The following is a 23,251-nucleotide window of genomic DNA, read 5'->3' as shown; positions in this document are numbered from 1 at the left end:
CTGTGAAGGAATAGACCAAGGTAGGAACCAGATCTGGACCTGAGACAAGAATGGGGGACCAGATCTAGATTGGGGAAAGTAGCAGGACATCATACCCAGGTTAGAAAGGATGTTTTGATGAACTTACTACTTCTCTGCATACCCACTGAAGACATGGATCATGACACCATACCAAACAATGGCCCTGCAATAGGACAGTGATGGCACTGCAACATAGAACACATGCACACCTGTTAAGCGGCTTCACTTCAACACTACAGCTAAGTCAATGCCTAGTCTGGGATGCTGAGGGAAACCCTTATTGATATATTTTTAGGTCCAGTTCATGTACTCTGGATGACAACCCTTATATAACAACCCTCCCTTAGAATCCCCCTGAACCCACTGAGACAAGAAGTAGGTCTGTAAGCAATATGCAGCTTCCTTTTGACCCCCAGTATCTCCCACATCTTTGTCATTACTTCACTGGTGAAGTGGCTACCTCTGTCTGACTCAATCCTTTGAGGTAGACCAAAACGGGAAAAGATGTGGTTAATCATCAGGGCAGCTGCTGTTTCTGCCTTGCAGTTTGGGGCTGGGAGACATTCCACCCACTTGGTAAACAAGCATGTAATGGTCAACATGTACTTGTTTCCTCTAGACGAGCGAATTACAGGGCCTACAAAGTCGATTTGCAAATCTGACCATGGCAGTGTCATCCCCCTCTTTTGGAGAGGCGCACGGTGTGTGAGGGATGATGGCTGAAACTGTGCACTCACAAGACACCCCTTCAAGTATTGGTCGAGGTCCTGCCCCATGTGTGGCCAGTATGCAACCTCTCTTAAGATTTCAAGTGTTGTGTGAAACCCCCTATGACCGGCTGTGGCCGCATCATGGCCGTGACTTAACATCAGGCTTTGGAATGAGGTAGGAACCACCCACTGATCATGGCCAGCTTTGGATTTCCTTACCAGCAAACCGTCTTGGATTCGGAACATTTTTGGACATTTCATCAACACTCTTAGGTACTCTTTCCCAATGTAATCGGTATCCGTCAGGGGAATGTTCTCAGGGTCCTTAATGTGTTGGTAAAACTTACCAATTATTGGATCCCCCTTCAGAGCTGTAATCAAATCAGCATCAGGGGTCTCCTTACTCCATTGTGCAATTGAAAGATCATTGTGAGCATTTGTCTGGGACCTAGTAATAGCAGTGACCTGGATTTCCCCCAAGAGGGACTCTATTTCTATTAGATCCCCTTGGATGGCCCCGGTTTTGGCCAGCTGATCAGGTAAGTCATTTCCAGTTTTGTCTGGTCCTTCTACTTTGGAATGACCCTTGATCTTTTTCCAGTAGATGGTCATCCCATTCGATGTGACCAGATCATCAATATTTTGGATTAGTTTCCCATGTTTCAGGGGTTTGTTATTAGCACATAACATGCCTCTGGTTTTCCAATTTACCAGGTGCTCCACGAACCCGTTCCGTACATAATCCGAATCTGTGATTATGACCACTTCGTGGAGTTGATGTTGGACAGCAGTGAGGATGGCCTGATGCACAGCCATCAATTCTGCCACCTGACTACTTCAGGGACCAATTTTGTATCCAGCGGAGGGTTCTGGTGACTCATTCACCCATGCATTCCCTACGCCGGCCACCAGTTCTTTCTCCCCGTTGTTGTCAACATGGTACGAGCATCCATCCACATAGACAGTGGGCATTCCCTCATACTTGTCTTCTTCAAAGACTTTGTGTGGGGAATTAAGGTATGCCTCCATGTTGTCCTTGATTTTTAGACTTTCGTCCTCGAGACAGTTTCTCTGGCAAAATCATGCAAGTCAGCCAGACCTTGCGCGAGGGGACTCTTCTTGTTTTGGCCATATCTGACCTCCACAGGAAAGCCTTGCATTGACAGAATCCAGGAAGTAATTCGGGAATTACTCACATTTCCGGCCCGGATTCTGTCAATTTGGAGATATTGCAGAGGCTGGTGTGGAGTCTCCACTGTGATGTGTTCCCCCTGGATAAACGGGCGGTAATTCTTCAATGCCCACACCGTTGCCAGGAGTGCCTTCTCACAATCGTTGAATTTTTCCTCCACAGAGGATAAAGTTTTGCTCGCATAGGAGATTACTTTATTGACCTTATCATGCTTTTGGTATAATATTGCCGTCAAGCACGTATTAGAGAAGCTAAGCACAGCGCTTGTGAGAGGCTTCTTTTGAGTTGTCTTACTGCCTCGTATTGTTCTGGACCCCATTCCCACTTGACCCCCCCCTTCAAGAGATGAATCAGGGGTCTAGTGATCTCTGCGTAGCCTTCAATGAACTTTCTGCTGTAATTAGTCAGTCCAAGGAGGCTCCTTAGTTCACGCAGAGTCGTGGGGTCTTTCAGTTTCTGAAGTGCTTCCACTTTCTTTTCCTGGGGACAGAGACCCTGAGGAGTAATCTCATGCCCCAAGAAATTAACACGGGTTCTACACCACTGTGCTTTCTGAAAGGAAAGTTTTGCTCCGGCGGCCCTCAACTGTGTCAGAACATAACGGATCTCCGCTATGTGTTCCTCCACAGATGAACTTTTGATGAGGACATCATCTACAAAAGCCAGGTTACCCCTCGCACCCAGGTCGGCATGACCTTATGTAAGAAAATGTTGAATTCATTGCCGGAGTTGAGGTATCAGAAGGGAGTCCGGGTCTAGGTGTACTGCTGGCCCCCAAAGGTAAAAGCCAGTTTGTATTGGTCCTCTCTACTGACAGGCACGGTCCAGTATCCATTGGTCAGGTCTATTGCAGTGAATACTTGTTGTTGGGTGTTTTGATCCACGTTTGGACTATTATGCTACAACATTTTGTGCTGTGGGTTTAGGAAATCCAAGATGGCCGAAAAAGCCCACATGTGCGCCAGAATCTATGAAAACCGCGCAGTTTGTGCGCACACCAAAATGGTCGCCTGACTTGACACCCCCCGGTGCGGGTGTGCTGGGTCAGAAGAGCCATGAGTGAAATGGGGTGCCAAAGAGAAAAACAGCAGTGCCTTTTCGCTAGAAAGCACTTTAAAAATCACCCTTTGTTTCTCTGAAGGCAAGCTCAGAATGCACATTTCAAACATTGCAGAATATCCAACAATCTCACTGAACACCAGCAGACATTTGACAGAATAAAGTCTTGTGGGCATACAAAATCTGGAAAGAGGATGAGCCTAAAATAATGTTCATAGCAAAACTGGCTGAGCTGTGGATTTCAGCAGTTTAAGTAAATTTGGACTGAAAGACACTAAAAATCTAAATGTTTAAAAGAAATGAGTGACCTACTTTTGAGTGTCACATAGGTTGCAATTGTTTAAATGTCATAGTTTTAAACTTAGAATCAGCATTCTAGCTGCATGCGTAAAAATTGGAAGTTTGATTTGGACAGGAAAACTGGCAGCCAAAGAGACATTTAGCTGAGGCCTGGCTTAAAAAGAGAGGGAATTTTGCCCACCAGCTACCCCCGACAGGAGTTGAAACTTGCACAACAGCTGTGTTCCCAGGCCTAGCTGCCTTTTGCTGTTCCCACCAAAAGGGATATGACACTTCTCTGATTGAATTACCTGGGCTCTGCAGGAAATTGAACAAAGCCCTGTCCTGACTCAGGCAAATGTTTTATTGGGGGGGGTTTTAAAAGTGGCTTCCTCCTGGAAGGAAAGGGGAGGAGCACTGACTGTGAGAGCAAGCTGGCTTGGCAGAACTGGAAAAAACAGAAATTCAACCTTGTGCTGGGGGGAAACCACACCCCTTTGGGGCCAGAACATAAATCTAAAAAGATGGATCATTCATAGAGCGGACTTGTGAAAATTTTATAAGTGATATCATTATTCTTGTGATTTTTCTGTGCACATTTGAAGACGTGTTAGGACCCGGTGGTATGTTCAGGGGGGTTTTTAGCGGAAAAGAGGATATTACTCTAAATGTATGTATGTTAAAAATCTGACACTCCACCACCTAATGCCCACATGCTTTGCGAACATTTGTGTAAATGCGGGGACAAATCCAATATTGGTAACCCGACCAAAAAGTGAAATGTGTTGCCATTTTTTAACCCAAGCTCCTAGAAACGACAGAATTGGAACAGGGGCTACCATCAGTAAATGCATGATGTGTGTATGCAATGCCAAACAACTATCTATCGGGTAAGTATGTATTTGGATCAGATATAGATTTATGTGTAAAGTTGACAGGGGAGGGTTCTCTGACTCATAAACAGACCTCATCATGATGACACTTCATTTCATTCCCCCAATCAAGGGGAAGAGGAGGAAGTGGCCAATGACAAGTGGAGAGGGGTAGGGCCTAGAAAGCTAGCCTCTCCACCCACTTTCAAAACACATAAAAGCAGACAGTCAGGACAGATAGACACATTCTATTCCACCTGCTGCGGGACGCTCTGCCGGGAAAATCCATACTTTACCTCCATCAACCTCCAGAGAGCCAACATAGAGACTTCAATCTATCCACCTTCAGAGACCAAGACTTTACTTCAGAATTTGTAGCAGAGAGGTCAACTACAAGCTAAATCCCTCTTTAGCAGGCCTCAAATCATTGCCACTATTCACAGCCAGGCGAGCTGTTTGAATTCTTTGCAAGAACTCTGGCCATTTGCCAGGGAGCAGTGTTGTATCCAGAGAGAGACCAGCTGAACCGGAGACCGCTGTATCCGGACCCACAGACCTGATCAGAACCAGAGACCCAGACCAGACCAGCAGAGTAGAGCTGACCCAGACGCTGTGCGCAGAAACCGTCCGTGGCGAGTGAAGAAAACCTGACCAGATCCGTGGCGAGGCCTATTTCTAAATATATTGTGAGTACCTAGCAGAACTGTGCAGAACCAATCTCTTAGTTAAAATAATATAATTCAATCTATTTTAATCTAACCAGAACTGCCTCCTAACTGTCACCTGTCATTTGCAAAGCTGTCACTTGTCATTTTCTAGCTGCAAGCTGTAACCTGTCGCTTTGAACTTTTAAAATTTCAAATCCAAAAAGCTACCTTTATTTAATCGTCCGTATCTCTGGAACCGTTTGGGCTAGGAACTTGGTTAAACTTTCCTCTGAAAGCTTAGAATCTCAGCTTTTCAACAAGCTTTGAATCGACTTGCTACTCCGTATAGTTTTGCCGTAATCACAATTCTCGCACTCTCAAATTTTACCGCGATTTGCGATTTGGTTAAAAATCCAGCCACGTGTGAAAACAGCAGCTTCATTGCTTTCCTTTGTAAAAAATTTGTTTAACCTGCTAGTTACTCCTAGATCCTTGCTAAAGTGATCCTGAACTCATCCCAAGTATATTTCACTCACCCTGAACCTCCTAAATGGAATTAAAACAATTTTCAGCATATTTCTCACTGCATTGTCACCATATTCAAAGCATTTTGCCTGTGTTTCAAAACTCCTATCTGTTATATAAGCTGCTGGGGGGGAATTGAACTGAATTCTATTTGATTGCATTCCTAAGAACTGTGTCATCTTCATCTCCTTACAGTGCATAAAAGGGGGGGGGGGGTGAATTGTCCAAGAAAGTGATTACATTGTCTTTTGCTGAAATCCTATCAAGTTATTTTCTGTACTGCATTTCATTTCACATTGCATCCATTTGAAACCATAAAAGTATTGTTGCTATCGTATCCATCCTATAACCACTCATCATTGATTATAAAGAAGTGTGCTAGTGCCGGACTACCCATTATTGATTACTGCTCAGATTAAGTGTGATATTCAATTATTAATTTATTATAAAGTGTGATATATCTATATATTGTTTAAATTATCAAATAAACCGTTTAAACTTGCAAAACAGAACTACTTTGTGGCTCAGTGGGGTCAGGGGGATTCCAAGAGAGGGGTGTTATATAGGGGTAGTCATCCAGAACGCATGAACTGGACGTAAAGATATATCAATAAGGGTTTCCATTCAGTATCCCAGACTAGGCATTGACTTAGCTGTAGTGTTGAATTGAATCCTCTTACAAATTGGGGGCTCGAGCCGGACGTTTGGGTTAGATCTATCACTTGTGCAGATTAATACAGCGTGCCAGCTGACCACATACACATATCCGGTCGGATCACCACGCTGTGTTACGCTGTAAAGCACTCCTCAAAGGAACGCTCTAAGGAAAAGGTCTGTTTTGCAAAAATAAAATACAAACTTCTGTAAGTCAGGACAGAGACCAATCTCTAGAATGACGACCTTGGTAGATATGAAAATAGCCAGAGAACACTTCTTACATAAGCTATTTGTGAGAGGTGAGTGGACTCATCAGGACCAAACGGTCTGGTTGCAGGCAATCGCGCAACAGGTCACTGAAACAGGGGCAGATATATGGGGAGATCAGGGTCCCCTACATGTGGCCCTGAGTGAACTATACATGGCCCCGAAGGCCAAGGATGAGCACCACAAGATTGCCAGGGTAGCGGCATATTTATATTTACATATGGGAGCCATGTAGGACAAATGTGCTGAAGGCCAAGATCTGGCGAGTAGGCAACTGCTGGCATTACGGAAGGCCCAATCTGATCTGGATTCTTCTGAGCAGAGGCTGCTCAGGAGCCAGGAGTCCGAAAATGACAGCAGACGGTACATCACTAAAATAAAGGAGGATATGGATGTGCTGCAACAGGAAAAGGCGGACCAGGATACCAGATTTCTGGCCTTGCAGAAGGAGTACCAAGAAGGTTTGGACTCCCTACTGCAGAGCCAGAAAAAGCTGGAGCAACAATTAGACTTCAATAGGGCATGTGCTGAGCAGGTAGTCACCCTGCAAAGCCACCTAGATAGGTAGAAGGCAGAGAGCAATAAACTGATTTTGAAAGACCTGGATACCCAGGCAGAGTTTGACCAGGAGCGCCAGAAAACTGGTGCCTTCCAAAGGCAAAGGGACGACCTGGCGGCACAGATGCAGGCTCTTAGTCAGGAAAGGGATACCTTAAGCCAGGAAGTCTGCCACTTAAAAAGGAAAATGGAAGAAAATCACCTGGCCCTCCAGGGACTGGGTGACCTCCAAAAAGAACACCAGAACTTGTTAGAGCACACCAGGAAGGTGGAGGATGCTCTGGCAAGAAAGGAGCAGGCCAATAGGGACACAGCTCAGGAGGTAACCCTCCTGCAGCAAAGACTGGCCCAGTGCTCCAGGACTAATCAGGAAATGCAGAGAGAGAATGAGGCTCTCTGCCAGCACAATGATAGGCTCCAACAACAGGTAGCGATGCAGGAGAGACTGATAGAGTCTAGTAAGGCCTTAACTGAGGAACTGAAGGCGCAGGCTCTTGCATTGCAACAGGGAGCAGGGGCGGATAGAGACCAGGTTCGCTGGGAAAGGGAAACTCCTGAGCATAATCTCAGGAGCCCTAGTACCAGAGGCCTTTATCTCTCTCAGCCCCTGGACTCTGCCACCCCCCTGTCCCCTGGCGCACATGAGCACCGGGCCACAGGGATGGCAGATTACTATCCAGCCAGAAGCATGGGGCTCATAGGCCAGTACCTCCCAGGAATGGATGGGCGGGCATCCGGGTATGGGCACCCAAGCACAGTGCAATTTAGTGGGGAACCCCAGGAGAATAGGCCAATTAAGGCCATCCTGAAAACTTCTGCCCAGTTAGGTCAGTGGGGGGGGTACCCATTAAATCCTGGCAGCAAGGAGGAATCTGAAGTCTCCTCTGAACGGCGCAGGACACAGGAGACCTGGTCCCCACATTCTGCCAGCCACTCCCAGGCTCGCAGAATCCGGGAAAACCTGGAAGAGCAGACAGGAACCTCTGGGAGCAGTGCCTCTGAGTCAGAGGATGAATGGACCAGGGTTACCCGAACTAAAAAGGCCAATAAGGCAAAAAGGGCCTTGCTTAAGGACCCATTGAAACAGATTAAGGCAATCAGGAGTGTCATCACGCCTTATCATAAGAACGCCAAGTACTCTGTTTAGGAACACTTGGAGCTCTATGAGCAAATGATGGAGACTTTTCATTTGAAGGACAGCCAAAGCTGTATCCAATATGTAAAGTGGACCTTCTCACCAGAATACTCCAGTTTCTTTGCGGGGCTGGAGGACCAAAATCATTTAAGATGGTTCACCTATAAGGCGGCCATCTTGAAACATTTTTCTGTTCACAGAAATCCTCAAGAGGCTTGCAAGGCAGCCTACAATTTGCAATGTGGGGAGGATCAGGCCCCACAAGAATTCGTGCAAGAACTGAAACGTGCCTTTGCGCAGACCACCAGAAGGGTGCGCACAGACAGCAGAGAATTTGTCAATACATTTTTCCATGCCTTGCCCAAATATATAATGACCCAGCTCATGAGAGATTTTCATGAGAAAAGATCTTTAGACTGGGTCATTGAACAGGCTACCCGGATCTATGAGGTGCAGAAGCCCATAGAAAATAAAAGCAATACCCAGAAAAATCCCAAAACCAACAGCACCCCTGCTGCTGCCAAGGTGGCAGAGGTAAAGGTCACCCCCGTTTTGGATTTGGAGATGGGGGGGCCTAAAAACCTACCTGCACCTAATAATGCTAGGCCCAGAAGGTCCTCGGGCCAGTCACAGACAGGGAGTGAAAGAGGTAGTCCCACAAATGAGGTCCCTCGCTCTCCTGACTATGTAAGTCCCCGTTACAAGGGAAACAGACCAATCCTGGGTTATGTGTGGACTCCTCCAGCCCAAGGGGGGGGATCCAGCCAAGCACCTGACCCGGGGAACTTCCCTCCTAACTTCCCCAAGGAGGGCAGAAATTCTCCAAATCCTGGTCAGAACTTTTTCCCCAGGTATCCACCCAATTTCCAGCCCCAAAATCATCCATCCTTCTTTCCCCAATTCCCTGAGCCCAGACAACCTAATCCGGGAGAGGGGAGGCCAAGGGTGGAGGGGTACCAAAATCTTCCCAACCAGGGGTACTACCAGAGAAGGGATAGCTACCCTCCCCGGGATCAGCCCAGGGGAGAAAATAGAGCCCCTTATCAGCCTGAGCGGGTTTCCCAGTTAGAGCGCCAGGTCCAAAATATGGCACGGGATCTGGGTCACATACTGAGGGCTCAACAGAACCCTCAGATGAGCATGCCACCGCAGAATGCCCCAAACTCTGGACCTGGTGCTCCAGAACAATGACGGGGCAGCACCCCGATAACACACCGGTTCCCAGGGAGGAGGCACAAGGGGAAGGGGGGTGTAAAGCCTTGGAGGAAGCTTCCCTCCCAACTTGTAAACAGCCCCTGGAAAACCAGGAACCGGAAACAAAATCTCCTGCCCCTGAAAGCCCGCCTCCCAAGGAGCAGAGGGGGGGTAGGAGAAACAAAGGACCCAAACAGACCCACTTTGTGGAGGAGGTACAGGTCTTCCAATTTGAGGGAGAGGGATCCTCAGATGATCCTGGGGAAAGGACTTTCTCCTTCAGAGATGGGGGAACTCCTCCCAAGTAAAAATGGGTCCCAAGGGATGCCAATTCAGACTGGGGAGATATGGAGACTGAGCTACTGCCGCCCATCATCTCATCCCAGAACCCACAATACCAAAATCCCCTGGTTCAAACCCATCCTGATGACTGCCTCCAAAAAGGGGGGGGCGGCCCAGAACCGGAACCAGGGGAACCCACAATGAATCTGATCTCCAGTTGCCAACTTTTTCTTTCAGATTCCCAAGGCTCTCCACAGAATTCTGCCCACATTTCTTCTCTTGCAATGTCCAAAACCAGAAAGTTAGCCCACCAGTTGTCCACAAATGTGCATTATCTGTGCCCCCTTGAGGAGAAGGAGGGAAGATATTATGCCCCTTTACAAGTACAGGTGCAGGGTACGATTTCAGCGCTGGTGGACACGGGATCTCAAGCTACCCTTCTGTCCAGAAGGGCCTTTGATGAACTGAATGCAGGAAGGGGAGGGAATCACCAAATTCCTCTCACCTCACTTCCTGGACAACTCCAGAACTTTGACGGGAAGGAAATTCCCATCGAGGGGACGGCAGATTTGGACATTAAAATTGGGCGACACAAGTTGAAACACCCGGTCATAGTTGTGACTCCAGAGGGCACCCCTTGTTTACTAGGGAATGACCTCCTGAGAAGGTTGTCACCCCTAATAGATTGCGTAAACAAGGTCCTCTGGACCCAGACTAGCCGACCCATAAAATTAAAACAGAGTGTCAACCATGTTAGTTTAAACGGCACATGCCACATGGTTGAACAAAAATCTGACCGAGTAGAATTCCACTTCCAGAATAACCAAATTCCAGACGTGACAGTAATAGCAGTAGGACAACAGACTGGTGATGGGGGGTCCTCTCTATTTCTGAAAATCAACCTCCCTTCCAGTTTAAGGTGGTATTCCACACTGGAAGGAAACTCCCTGAAATTCTTTACTAATCCACAATCAGAAACTCCCACTCCTATAGTCCAGAAAGATGTGAAATCAGCTCAGAGCCTGGCTGATATTCAGCAAATTGGAGAGCAGTTGTTCATCCCTGTTCAGTTAAATGATGGGAAGGACTCTGTTCTCGCTCGAGTGTGTGTGAACAACGGTAAGAGCTTCATCAGCGAAGCCATGTTCCACCAACTCCCAAAAGATCCAGCCATTCCCACATTCAAACTGATAGACAAATGGGAAATGGACCTGGAAGCACCCAATTCCAAACATCTCCTGCCAAGCAGGTGTATGCTCAAAATCTCCATTGGCAACAAGAGCATAGTCCACAATTGTTGGGTCGTGCGAGACGTCACTGCCGCTTTTTACTTAGGCAGTGACATTCTCAATCGCTTTGCCATTAGTTTGGACCTAATAAACTTCAAAGCTTGTTCCCGATTAGCGGATAATCCCATGGGCTTTGATGATCCAGAAAAAGCATTTAGGTCAGCTCAATTGCTACCTTATGCAGTTGAGATTCAGATCAAAGAGGAAGTCACCATCCCAGAAAGGACCGGGCAATTCTCCCTGGAAGTGAAAGTTAAAAGAGGACAACATTTGAAAAACCCTGATGCTTATATACATCTAAATGCTTCTCTCCAACAGCAAGGGTTGGGGGTAAACCCAACTCCATTAGTCAACATAGAACATGACACCATTCTAAAAGAGGTGGATAATGGCGACTTAAAGAGTATTACTCTAGCCGCAGGCACCATTATTGGAATGGCGGTTGATGACCGACATTTTTCCATCGATTTAGGGAATGAACTGTTAGGACCAATCCCCAAGGACTGTTTTGACAGTGACAGTGATGACAATACAACACCAGACAGGATTTTTACCCGGCATGGGGGGAACTTCCTGGTGTACACTTCCTGCCCCTATGGTAAGGAAGATGTGACTTGTGACTTCAGGAGGGATGAGGTGATTTTCCAGGTCCATGAGTGTTGCCTTTCCCACGTGAGGCCTCCAGTCCAAATCAGCACTCTGACCAGGGGCTTCTCCACCCAGCTGGAGGAGGCCGCTGAGATAGCCAAACCAGAAGTCTTTCCAGGCTTCAGGCAGATGGTGGAAGAGAGAGTCAACCTAGCTGATGCCTGTGTGACTCTGGAACAAAAGCAAAAGTTGAAACAAGTTTTCTTGGATTTCCAAGATCTCTTTGCGGTAGACTCATATGACTGTGGTCGCACTGACATCCACACAACAACAATCCCCACGGACCCTGGCATGACTCCTGTGTTTGTGAAGCAATATCGCTTGCCTCTCGCATCAATGGAGTCCCTTACTGAAATAATTAAGAACCTTGAGTCCCGGGGAATAATCCGTCCAGTCCACAGCACCTTCAATAATCCGGTGCTGGGAATATTGAAGCCAAACGGCCAGTGGAGACTCTGCGCCGACCTCAGGGAGCTCAACAAACGGGTCCATACTTCCCGATGGCCTCTGCCCTACATTGACCAAGGGCTGGCCCAGATCCAGGGGTCACAGGTATTCACTGCAATAGACCTGACCAATGGATACTGGACTGTGCCTGTCAGTAGGGAGGACCAATACAAGCTGGCTTTTACCTTTGGGGGCCAGCAGTACACATGGACCCGGACTCCCTTCGGATACCTCAACTCCGGCAATGAATTCAACATTTTCCTACACAAGGCCATGCCCGACCTGGGTGCAAGGGGTAAACTGGCTTATGTAGATGATGTCCTCATCAAAAGTTCATCTGTGGAGGAACACATAGCGGAGATCCGTTATGTTCTGACGCAGTTGAGGGCCGCCAGAGCAAAACTTTCCTTTCAGAAAGCACAGTGCTGTAGAACCCGTGTTAATTTCTTGGGGCATGAGATTACTCCTCAGGGTCTCTGTCCCCAGGAAAAGAAGTTGGAAGCACTCCAAAAACTGAAAGACCCCACAACTCTGCGGGAACTAAGGAGCCTCCTTGGACTGACTAATTACAGCAGAAAGTTCATTGAGGGCTATGCAGAGATCACCAGACCCCTGATTCATCTCCTGAAGGGGGGGGCCAATTGGGAATGGGGTCCAGAACAAGCCGAGGCGGTAAGACAACTCAAAAGAAGCCTCTCACAATCGCCCTGCCTAGCTTACCCTGTCAGAAACAATGAGTTCTTCCTGGAGACACGGTTCTCTAATACGTGCTTGACGGCAGTATTATACCAAAAGCATGACAAGGTCAATAAAGTAATCTCCTATGCGAGCAAAACTTTATCCTCTGTGGAGGAAAAATTCAACGATTGTGAGAAGGCACTCCTGGCAACGGTGTGGGCATTGAAGAATTACCGCCTGTTTATCCAGGGGGAACACATCATAGTGGAGACTCCACACCAGCCTCTGCAATATCTCCAGAGTGACAGAATCCGGGCCGGAAACGTGAGTAATTCCCAAATTACTTCCTGGATTCTGTCAATGCAAGGCTTTCCTGTGGAGGTCAGATATGGCCAAAACAAGAAGAGTCCCCTCGCGCAAGGTCTGGCTGACTTGCATGATTGTGCCAGAGAAAACTGTCTCGAGGACGAAAGTCTAAAAATCAAGGACAACACGGAGGCATACCTTAATTCCCCACACAAAGTCTTTGAAGAGGACAAGTGTGAGGGAATGCCCACTGTGTATGTGGATGGATGCTCTTACCATGTTGACAACAACGGGGAAAAATAACTGGTGGCCGGCGTAGGGAATGCATGGGTGAAGGGGTTCCCAGAACCCTCCGCTGGGTACAAAATTGGTCCCCGAAGTAGTCAGGTGGCAGAGTTGATGGCTGTGCATCAAGCCATCCTCACCACTGTCCAACATCAACTCCACGAACTGGTCATAATCACAGATTCGGATTATGTCCGGAACGGGTTCATGGAGCACCTGGTTATTTGGAAAACCAGAGGCATGTTATGTGCTAACAACAAACCCTTGAAACATGGGAAGTTGATCCAAAACATTGATGATCTGGTCACATCGAATGGGATGACCATCCATTGGAAAAAGATCAAGGGTCATTCCAAAGTAGAGGGACCAGACAAAACTGGAAATGACTTAGCTGATCAGCTGGCCAAAACCGGGGCCATCCAAGGGGATCTAATTGAGATTGAGTCCCTGTTGGGGGAAATCCAGGTCACTGCTATCACTAGGTCCCAGACAAATGCTCACAATGATCTTTCAACTGCCCAATGGAGCAAGGAGACCCCTGATGCTGATTTGATTACCGCTCAGAAGGGGGATCCAATAATTGGTAAATTTTAGCAACACATTGAGGACCCTGAGAACTTTCCCCTGACGGATACCGATTACATTGGGAAAGAGGACCTAAGAGTGTTGATGAAATGTCCAAAAATGTTCCGAATCCAAGACGGTTTGCTGGTAAGGAAATCCAAAGCTGGCCACGATCAGTGGGTGGTTCCTACCTCATTCCGAAGCCTGATGTTAAGTCACGCCCATGATGCGGCCACCGCCGGTCATAGGGGGTTTCACACAACACTGGAAATCTTAAGAGAGGTGGCATACTGGCCACACATGGGCCAGGACCTCAACCAATATTTGAAGGGTTGTCTTGTGTGTGCACAATTTCAGCCATCATCCCTCACACACCGGGCGCCTCTCCAAAAGAGAGGGATGACACTGCCATGGTCAGATTTACAAATCGACTTTGTAGGCCCTGTGATTCGCTCGACTAGAGGAAACAAGTACATGTTGACCGTTACATGTCTCCCAGCCCCAAATTGCAAGGCAGATACAGCAGCTGCCCTGATGATTAACCACATCTTTTCCCGTTTTGGTCTACCTCAAAGGATTGAGTCAGACAGAGGTAGCCACTTCACCAGTGAAGTAATGACAAAGATGTGGGAGATACTGGGGGTCAAGAGAAAGCTACACATTGCTTACAGGCCAGCTTCTTCTGGGGCAGTAGAGAGATATAACCGAACCATTGTGAGCATATTAAAGAAGTTTGTGGCAGATTCTGGGCCAAGTTGGGATATCCGACTACCTCTGGTCCTAATGGCCATCAGATCTACCCCTTCATCTGCAACCAAAATGTCACCATTTGAGTTGATGACTGGACGCAAGATGGTGCTTCCGCAGCATTTGCTCTACAGGACCCAAGAGCAGACACTAAAAAATGCCTCCACAACTCACGAGTATGTGGAGAATTTAAGGAAACACCTTCAACATGCTTTTGCTTATGCTCAGCGGAATCTAGAAAGATCAGCTGAGAGTATGAAGACCCACTATGACCTGAAAACTTCCAGGAAGGAATATCAGGTGGGGGACCGGGTCTATTTATACAATTTCCAAAGGAACCAGGCCAAACAGCGAAAATATTTGCCTACATGTAAGGGACCCTTTGAGATTATAGACAAGATCTCCCCTGTGGCCTACAAGATCCGCATCCCCAAAGGCGGTTTGGCAGAGGGGGAAGACAAGTGGGTCCATATAAATCAGTTAAAGTGTTGCCATCCCAGGCACACTCTACAGCAACTAGAGGAATCCTCTGGAATCCCTGAGGGGGCCACTCCAGAGTAAGTCAGTTCTAACCTAAAATATCCCACATATAGTCTCTAAAATATTATGTTCTTGTGAGCGACTGTCTCTGAATTATATCTAGTTTTTCAAACTAAAAATGCTACGTCTCCCTATGTATAAAATATATATGTTTGCCACACCATTAATAGTGGTGGAAAAATGTCTATGAGTAGGTATTGCCGCTTTTGCTTTCTCGTCCTAGGAGAGATGAAACCAAGGAGAACGACCCAGGGACCGGGAGCAAAGATCCGAGGGTCCCAGTGTACCGCCCAATACTCCCATCAGGACCGGCGAGGAGAACCGACTGATCCACCCCTGATGGAGGAAAGGATGCTGAACTTTGTCATCTGCGGAATTGGAAGAAGATGATGCGGACCTCCCAGCACGTGGGTCAACATCCTTAGCACCCGACATCCCCTCGACTCAATCCAAGTGCAGTCGGGCGAGGGCGTTTGTTGGGTGTTTTGACCCACATTTGGACTATTATGCTACAACATTTGGTGCTGTGGGCTTAGGAAATCCAAGATGGCCGAAAAAGCCCACATGTGCGCCAGAATCTATGAAAACCGCGCAGTTTGTGCGCACACCAAAATGGTCGCCTGACTTTACACCCCCCGGTGCGGGTGTGCTGGGTCAGAAGAGCCATGAGTGAAATGGGGTGCCAAAGAGAAAAACAGCAGTGCCTGTTCGCTAGAAAGCACTTTAAAAATCACCCTTTGTTTCTCTGAAGGCAAGCTCAGAATGCCCATTTCAAACATTGCAGAATATCCAACAATCTCACTGAACACCAGCAGACATTTGACAGGATAAAGTCTTGTGGGCATACAAAATCTGGAAAGAGGATGAGCCTAAAATAATGTTCATAGCAAAACTGGCTGAGCTGTGGATTTCAGCAGTTTAAGTAAATTTGGACTGAAAGACACTAAAAATCTAAATGTTTAAAAGAAATGAGTGACCTACTTTTGAGTGTCACATAGGTTGCAATTGTTTAAATGTCATAGTTTTAAACTTAGAATCAGCATTCTAGCTGCATGCGTAAAAATTGGAAGTTTGATTTGGACAGGAAAACTGGCAGCCAAAGAGACATTTAGCTGAGGCCTGGCTTAAAAAGAGAGGGAATTTTGCCCACCAGCTACCCCCGACAGGAGTTGAGACTTGCACAACAGCTGTGTTCCCAGGCCTAGCTGCCTTTTGCTGTTCCCACCAAAAGGGATATGACACTTCTCTGATTGAATTACCTGGGCTCTGCAGGAAATTGAACAAAGCCCTGTCCTGACTCAGGCAAATGTTTTATTAGGGGGGGTCGTAAAAGTGGCTTCCTCCTGGAAGGAAAGGGGAGGAGCACTGCCTGTGAGAGCAAGCTGGCTTGGCAGAACTGGAAAAACCAGAAATTCAACCTTGTTCTGGGGGGAAACCACACCCCTTTGGGGCCAGAACATAAATCTAAAAAGATGGATCATTCATAGAGCGGACTTGTGAAAATTTTATAAGTGATATCATTAATCTTGTGATTTTTCTGTGCACATTTGAAGACGTGTTAGGACCCGGTGGTATGTTCAGGGGGGTTTTTAGCGGAAAAGAGGATATTACTGTAAATGTATGTATGTTAAAAATCTGACACTCCACCACCTAATGCCCACATGCTTTGCGAACATTTGTGTAAATGCGGGGACAAATCCAATATTGGTAACCCAACCAAAAAGTGAAATATGTTGCCATTTTTGAACCCAAGCTCCTAGAAACGACAGAATTGGAACAGGGGCTACCATCAGTAAATGCATGATGTGTGTATGCAATGCCAAACAACTATCTATCGGGGAAGTATGTATTTGGATCAGATATAGATTTATGTGTAAAGTTGACAGGGGAGGGTTCTCTGACTCATAAACAGACCTCATCATGATGACACTTCATTTCATTCCCCCAATCAAGGGGAAGAGGAGGAAGTGGCCAATGACAAGTGGAGAGGGGTAGGGCCTAGAAAGCTAGCCTCTCCACCCACTTTCAAAACACATAAAAGCAGACAGTCAGGACAGATAGACACATTCTATTCCACCTGCTGCGGGACGCTCTGCCGGGAAAATCCATACTTTACCTCCATCAACCTCCAGAGAGCCAACATAGAGACTTCAATCTATCCACCTTCAGAGACCAAGACTTTACTTCAGAATTTGTAGCACAGAGGTCAACTACAAGCTAAATCCCTCTTTAGCAGGCCTCAAATCATTGCCACTATTCACAGCCAGCCGAGCTGTTTGAATTCTTTGCAAGAACTCTGGCCATTTGCCAGGGAGCAGTGTTGTATCCAGAGAGAGACCAGCTGAACCGGAGACTGCTGTATCCGGACCCACAGACCTGATCAGAACCAGAGACCCAGACCAGCAGAGTAGAGCTGACCCAGACGCTGTGCGCAGAAACCGTCCGTGGCGAGTGAAGAAAACCTGATCAGATCCGTGGCGAGGCCTATTTCTAAATATATTGTGAGTACCTAGCAGAACTGTGCAGAACCAATCTCTTAGTTAAAATAATATAATTCAATCTATTTTAATCTAACCAGAACTGCCTCCTAACTGTCACCTGTCATTTGCAAAGCTGTCACTTGTCATTTTCTAGCTGCAAGCTGTAACCTGTCGCTTTGAACTTTTAAAATGTCATATCCAAAAAGCGACCTTTATTTAATCGTCCGTATCCCTGGAACCGTTTGGGCTAGGAACTTGGTTTAACTTTCGTCTGAAAGCTTAGAATCTCAGCTTTTCAACAAGCTTAGAAACGACTTGCTACTCCATATACTTCTGCCGTAATCACAATTCTCGCACTCGCGAATTTTACCGCGATTTTCGATTTGGTTAAAAATCCAGCCACGTGTGAAAACAGCAGCTTCATTGCTTTCCTTTGCCAAAAATTCGTTTAACCTGCTAGTTACTCCTAGATCCTTACTAAAGTGATCCTGAACTCATCCCAAGTATATTTCACTCACCCTGAACCTCCTAAAGGGAATTAAAACCATTTTCAGCATATTTCTCACTGCATTGTCACCATATTCAAAGCATTTTGCCTGTGTTTCAAAACTCCTATCTGTTGTATAAGCTGCAGGGGGGGAATTGAACTGAATTCTATTTGATTGCATTCCTAAGAACTGTGTCATCTTCATCTCCTTACAGTGCATAAAAGGGGTGGTGAATTGTCCAAGAAAGTGATTACATTGGCCCTCATTACGACCCTGGCGGAAAGTGACTGACCGGACCGCCACAGCGTAAATAGCGTTTCCGCCATTGCACGATGGAGCAAAGTGCGGCCCATTCCGACCCATCGGGCACGAGCACCACGCCATGGCGGAAGTGCAAAGTCCGCGATGGCGGAAATGACCCCAAAACGGCCCACACCGCCGCCGTACGGCGTCCTAGGTGCAATACCGCCACCCATCATAGCGGACACCGCAGTGAGCGCCAACCGGAAAGTACGGTGACCGTAAATATACGGAAACGGAAGTAAAAACATGGGCCCGGAACGGGAAACAACACCCCGTACACCTATAAAACCACAAAATACACACAACCACTAAAAACACCACCCTGAGACACATCCCAACCCGTCATCCACCCTAGTGAAACCAAGAAAAATGGGAAAAGTAGCGAAGAAAGCGTGCGACCGCAAGCGGCAGGTCCACTTCTCCCGTGAGAAACTCACCGTGCTTACAGAGACCCTCCAGGAGAATGCCGCCGCCGTCTTCTCCACGCAAATGACCAGGACGGCACTTGCGAACAAGAAGGCCATATGGGCCCTGGTGGCACAGCGGGTAAGTGCGGTGGGGACCGCACCCCGCAACCCACAGCAATGCAGGAAGCGGTGGGACGACCTGCGGATACGCGTCCGTAGCATACTTTCTGCCAACCGCAACATTGCCACAGCCACCGGGGGAGGATCGGAATCACCCATCAAGTTGACCCCCTGGGAAGAAATCTGTGCCTCCACCATTGGAATGGAGAGCATAGAGGGAGTCGGAGGGATGGAGAAAGGAGTGCAGACATCCGGAGAATCAGGTAGGTGGCCCAAATAAAACCATGCCAAATCCACAATGTCCAATCATGTGACTCACATGTGTCCACATAGCGCAACAGCAACACATGGCCAGGAGAACGTCCACACACATTGGCCTGATAGCGCACTTTAAAACTCACAATAAATACATAAATAAGTAAAAACCCCAAAAACACCCACTACACGAGCAGCAGGCACACCCTAACTGCAGGCTGCCAAACAACTGCACCCTCACTCCACACACAAATGAAAGCACCTCCAAGGCCCCGACCCAAATCACCCTCAGGTACCACCCCAATGCATGTGATACATTGCCATTCCAATTCCCACAGACCCATTAATAACGCTCGCCCTCCTTTACTCCACCACAGGGTCCGATCCAAACGACGAGCTCCAGGACACCCCTACCAGCACACCTGCAAAGAGGGCCAAGACCGACGGCCAAAGACCCTCCACCTCAGCTGCACGCATCAAGACACGGCAGCAGCACATATCAAGTGGCAGCACACAGGAGGGAACATCAACAGGCACCCCAGCAGCCAGCATGCCCACAACAGCACCACCACAGGTCCCCCCAATGGATGCCACAGAAGGTACTGCCTCTGGTGGCAGCAGCACCATAGGTGACACCCCATTAATGGCAGCATGCTCCGACACAGAAGACGGGGATGTCGAAGTCAGATCCATCCATGACCTGTCCCAATCCCCCTGTCTGTTCCATCCCGTACACCATGAGGATACCACGCAGGGGCACCCACAAGACGACGACTGGCCATCCCCCACAAGCCCTGTGGCAGGGCAACATGAGGCGAACAGCCCCTCTGTGACACCACCGCAAATGGCCATGGCCCAGCAGAGGCAACAGTCCCTCGACCAGTTAATCGTGCAACAGCAGCAACTGGCCACGCTCCTCAAGGACCATGCCGATGGATGTGGGGGCACCAAGGCAGACATAGAAACATCAACTGAGACACTTAGGGCACAAATGGAGAGTAGCACCGAGAGCCTGAGAGTCCAAATGGAGAGTAGCACCGAGAGCCTGAGAGTCCAAATGGAGAGAAGCACCGAGAGCCTGAGGGGGGAACTGCATGCGACGTCCAAAGACGTATGTGCCGAACTTGCCGCAGTGTGCCGTGTGCTCACTGAGCTCTCACAAACCCTTAGGGACATGCATGGACGTGAGCAGGCAGAGACATCATCCGTTGCAAGTTCCGTCCAGGGCAGCCCCCAACGTAGATCTGGGAGGAACCTGCGCTCCACAGGCAGGGGTGCCCCTGATACCCGCAGAGGGGGCTTGCAATAGCGACAGCCCACTGACAATGAGCATCTTTGGACACTGGTGTTCGGGGGGGAGGTAGGAGGGTGGAGGGGGTGTGTTGGGCTCACTTGGGTGGCGGGTCGATAGGGTGTTCAACATGATATCACATATGCCATAAACAATGCACGATCAAACAATGAGATGTGTGGACAATGATCTTTGTGTACTAGGCCATCATAGGCGTACAGTCCATATTGTGCATGTACCAGACACACACAGTGCCACGAGTCCCGTGTCCATGTATCAGCCACCAGGCGTGAGTGCTAGAAGCATGCATCTATGAGATGCTGACGAATTTCACGGCCCTCCTGTGCCTCGCAGACTCCTTGAGGTGCTGCCACATCCCCACCCTCATCATGACCATCTTCAGGTGCTTGCAGTTCTGCGTCAGGGGGCATGGGCACATTTCTACGTACGCACATGTTGTGGAGCATGACACATGCCATCACCATCTTTGCAACCTTCTCATGGCGGTACAGGAGTGCCCCGCCAGACCTGCTGAGGCACCGGAAATGGGTCTTCAGTAGGCCGAATGCCTGTTCAATGACTACACGGGTACGTGAGTGGGCATGGTTGTAGTCCTCCTCATGCTGGTCCCGTGGGTTCCGGACTGGTGTGAGGAGCCATCTCTTCAGTGGATATCCGGCATCACCTGTATGTGGACGATAAACGAATTATGTGGAATGCCATTGCTACGTACGCACCCCCCCCCCTTCCTGCCAGGTCATTGCCGCATCACATACCCCACATCATCATGCATGAAATGAGACTCACCGAGTAGCCAGGATCTGTTCCCTGCGTGTCGCTCCATGTAGCGTGGTATTGTAGAGTTCCTCAAGACCATAGAATCATGGGTTGATCCAGGGAATCGGGCACAACAATGTGTAATGATCCTGTTGGAGTCACACACCATTTGTACATTCAGTGAATGAAATTGTTTTCGGTTGCGGTACTGGGCCTCCATGGCATGTGGGATGACCAATTCCACATGGGTGCAGTCGATGGCACCAATGCAACCCGGTATGCCGCCAAGTGCATGGAATCCCACTTTTGTGTTGGTTATTTCCTGCTCCGAGCGTGGTAGAGAGATGTAGTCGTCTGCGTGCTGCAGGAGGGCATCGAGCACTTGCAATAGTGTCCGTGAGAACAGTGGCTGAGAAATGCCATGCAACTGTCCGACTGTGTGCTGGTAGGTGCCTGTGGCCAGGAAGTGGAGTACAGACACCACCTTCAGTAGGGGTGGGATGGCGGTTGGGCTATCTATCATGCTGACAAGGTCAGCCTGTGTCATGTCCACAATGGCGGCTATGGTGTCCCGGTCCAAACGGTAGAGGGTGTGGATCTGCTCATCAGTGAGGTTGAACGGATGTGCTCGGAGGCGTGGGATTGCGGGCTGCCTGCGTGGTGGTAGTGGCTGTGCTGGCAGCCCTTGCTGGCCCTGCCTTGCCCTCCTCCTCCTCCTGCGTCTCCTCCGTGCGGCCGGTTGTAGTTGGTGTTCGTCTTCTTCTTGGAGTTGGAGTACTTGCAGTGCTATCAGGTCCCCCAGGGCCAACATCGCGAGTCCTGCCGGTAGCATTTCGGAGTGGGTGTGGTTGTGGGAGGAGACTGGGTGTGCAATTTATGTGTTTTTAGGCTGTATGGCCTCCACCTGTGGTGATTCATTCCACCTGTGCAAGCTGCTCTCCCCTTTGGGCGAGAACGTCCCGCACACAACGCTGCAATTCGAGGAATGGCATCTTGCTATTACAATCATGTATTAGTACCCGATGGCCGTGTAACATTGGTTGATATGTTCATTCAGCTATGGTCCCATTGTTTCACATGCATTCTTTGCAGTCGCGAACAGACTTGTGAAGGGTCAGTGGAACGTAGTACTCGAGTAACGGTGGACCCTCATGCATCACTGTACCGAGGTTCACCGACGGGCGGGGCCTCCCATTTGTGAGTGAAGGCAGTTGCCATTTTCACACACAGCCGCACTAGATGTATTAATTTGTGATTTCAAGCGGCCACAGATGCCTTTTCGACGACTTTTCCTGCAAATGAGGAATTCGAAGGGCGGCGCTTTCGGTCTTCAGCTAGCGGCGAGGAGATGCCCACAGGTCTGACTGCAAATATAACGTTCTATTGTTCAGTGTCCTTGGGACAGGGGCCATGGCGAGGATGCAATGATTGATATGAATAGTTTGGGATGCGCAATAGCGAAGTGGATGATGAGGCCGGACGTTCCCAAATACATGTTACTTCACAACACTGGAATTACGGGCTGGGGCACAGTGGATTTTGCAGGCTGCATAACGCACAGACTCAATGGAATTCTCACATGTTATGTGAGTATGGAAACAGGCGTTATCATTACGGGATGAGGGAATGATGAATGGATGCATGGACAGATGATTTGATACGGTGTTTGCCATGTACAGGGCTTCTTGGAATCTGTCCGCCTCCCCTGCGCTATGTGATGCAGGGCTGCCATAGTGGGACCATCGTCTATCTGGCCTTGTTGAGCCCTCCCTGTCTCGACGCGCCTTCAGACACTTGTGTCCATGCACGTTACCAATCCCATCTGATGGATTCTGTTTTCACAGACGCATGCACAGGTACACTCGTTTGTGATGGTGTTTTCACCTCGATATGGATAGTTATGAGTCGCAAGTGGTTTTGGGGTGGTGATGATCCTTTGGAGTGGGCTAGCATGCATATGGCTGTGGATCTAGTGTGATCATTGAAGTGAGTTGTTCGAATGTAGTTCTGATGGCCATTCTATTCTTTTTCTTTTCTTTTGGTTGACAGGTATCTCCTCCCCTTTTGCCACTGCCATCTGTATGCCACTCCTGCAGATGGGTTTTACTCCCGACACCTGCTGCTTCGTGTTAATCAGTGGAGCAGCATTACGATCTTATGGGACGATCGCCAATGGGCCACATGCCCTTACGCAGTACTAGTGGCTCGGAGCAACATTTCCGCCTTTC

Source organism: Ambystoma mexicanum, chromosome 14 (assembly GCF_040938575.1).
Source record: "Ambystoma mexicanum isolate Mex_15411 chromosome 14, UKY_AmexF1_1, whole genome shotgun sequence".
Classification (NCBI taxonomy): domain Eukaryota; kingdom Metazoa; phylum Chordata; class Amphibia; order Caudata; family Ambystomatidae; genus Ambystoma; species Ambystoma mexicanum.
Note: the sequence above shows the minus strand (reverse complement) of the source record.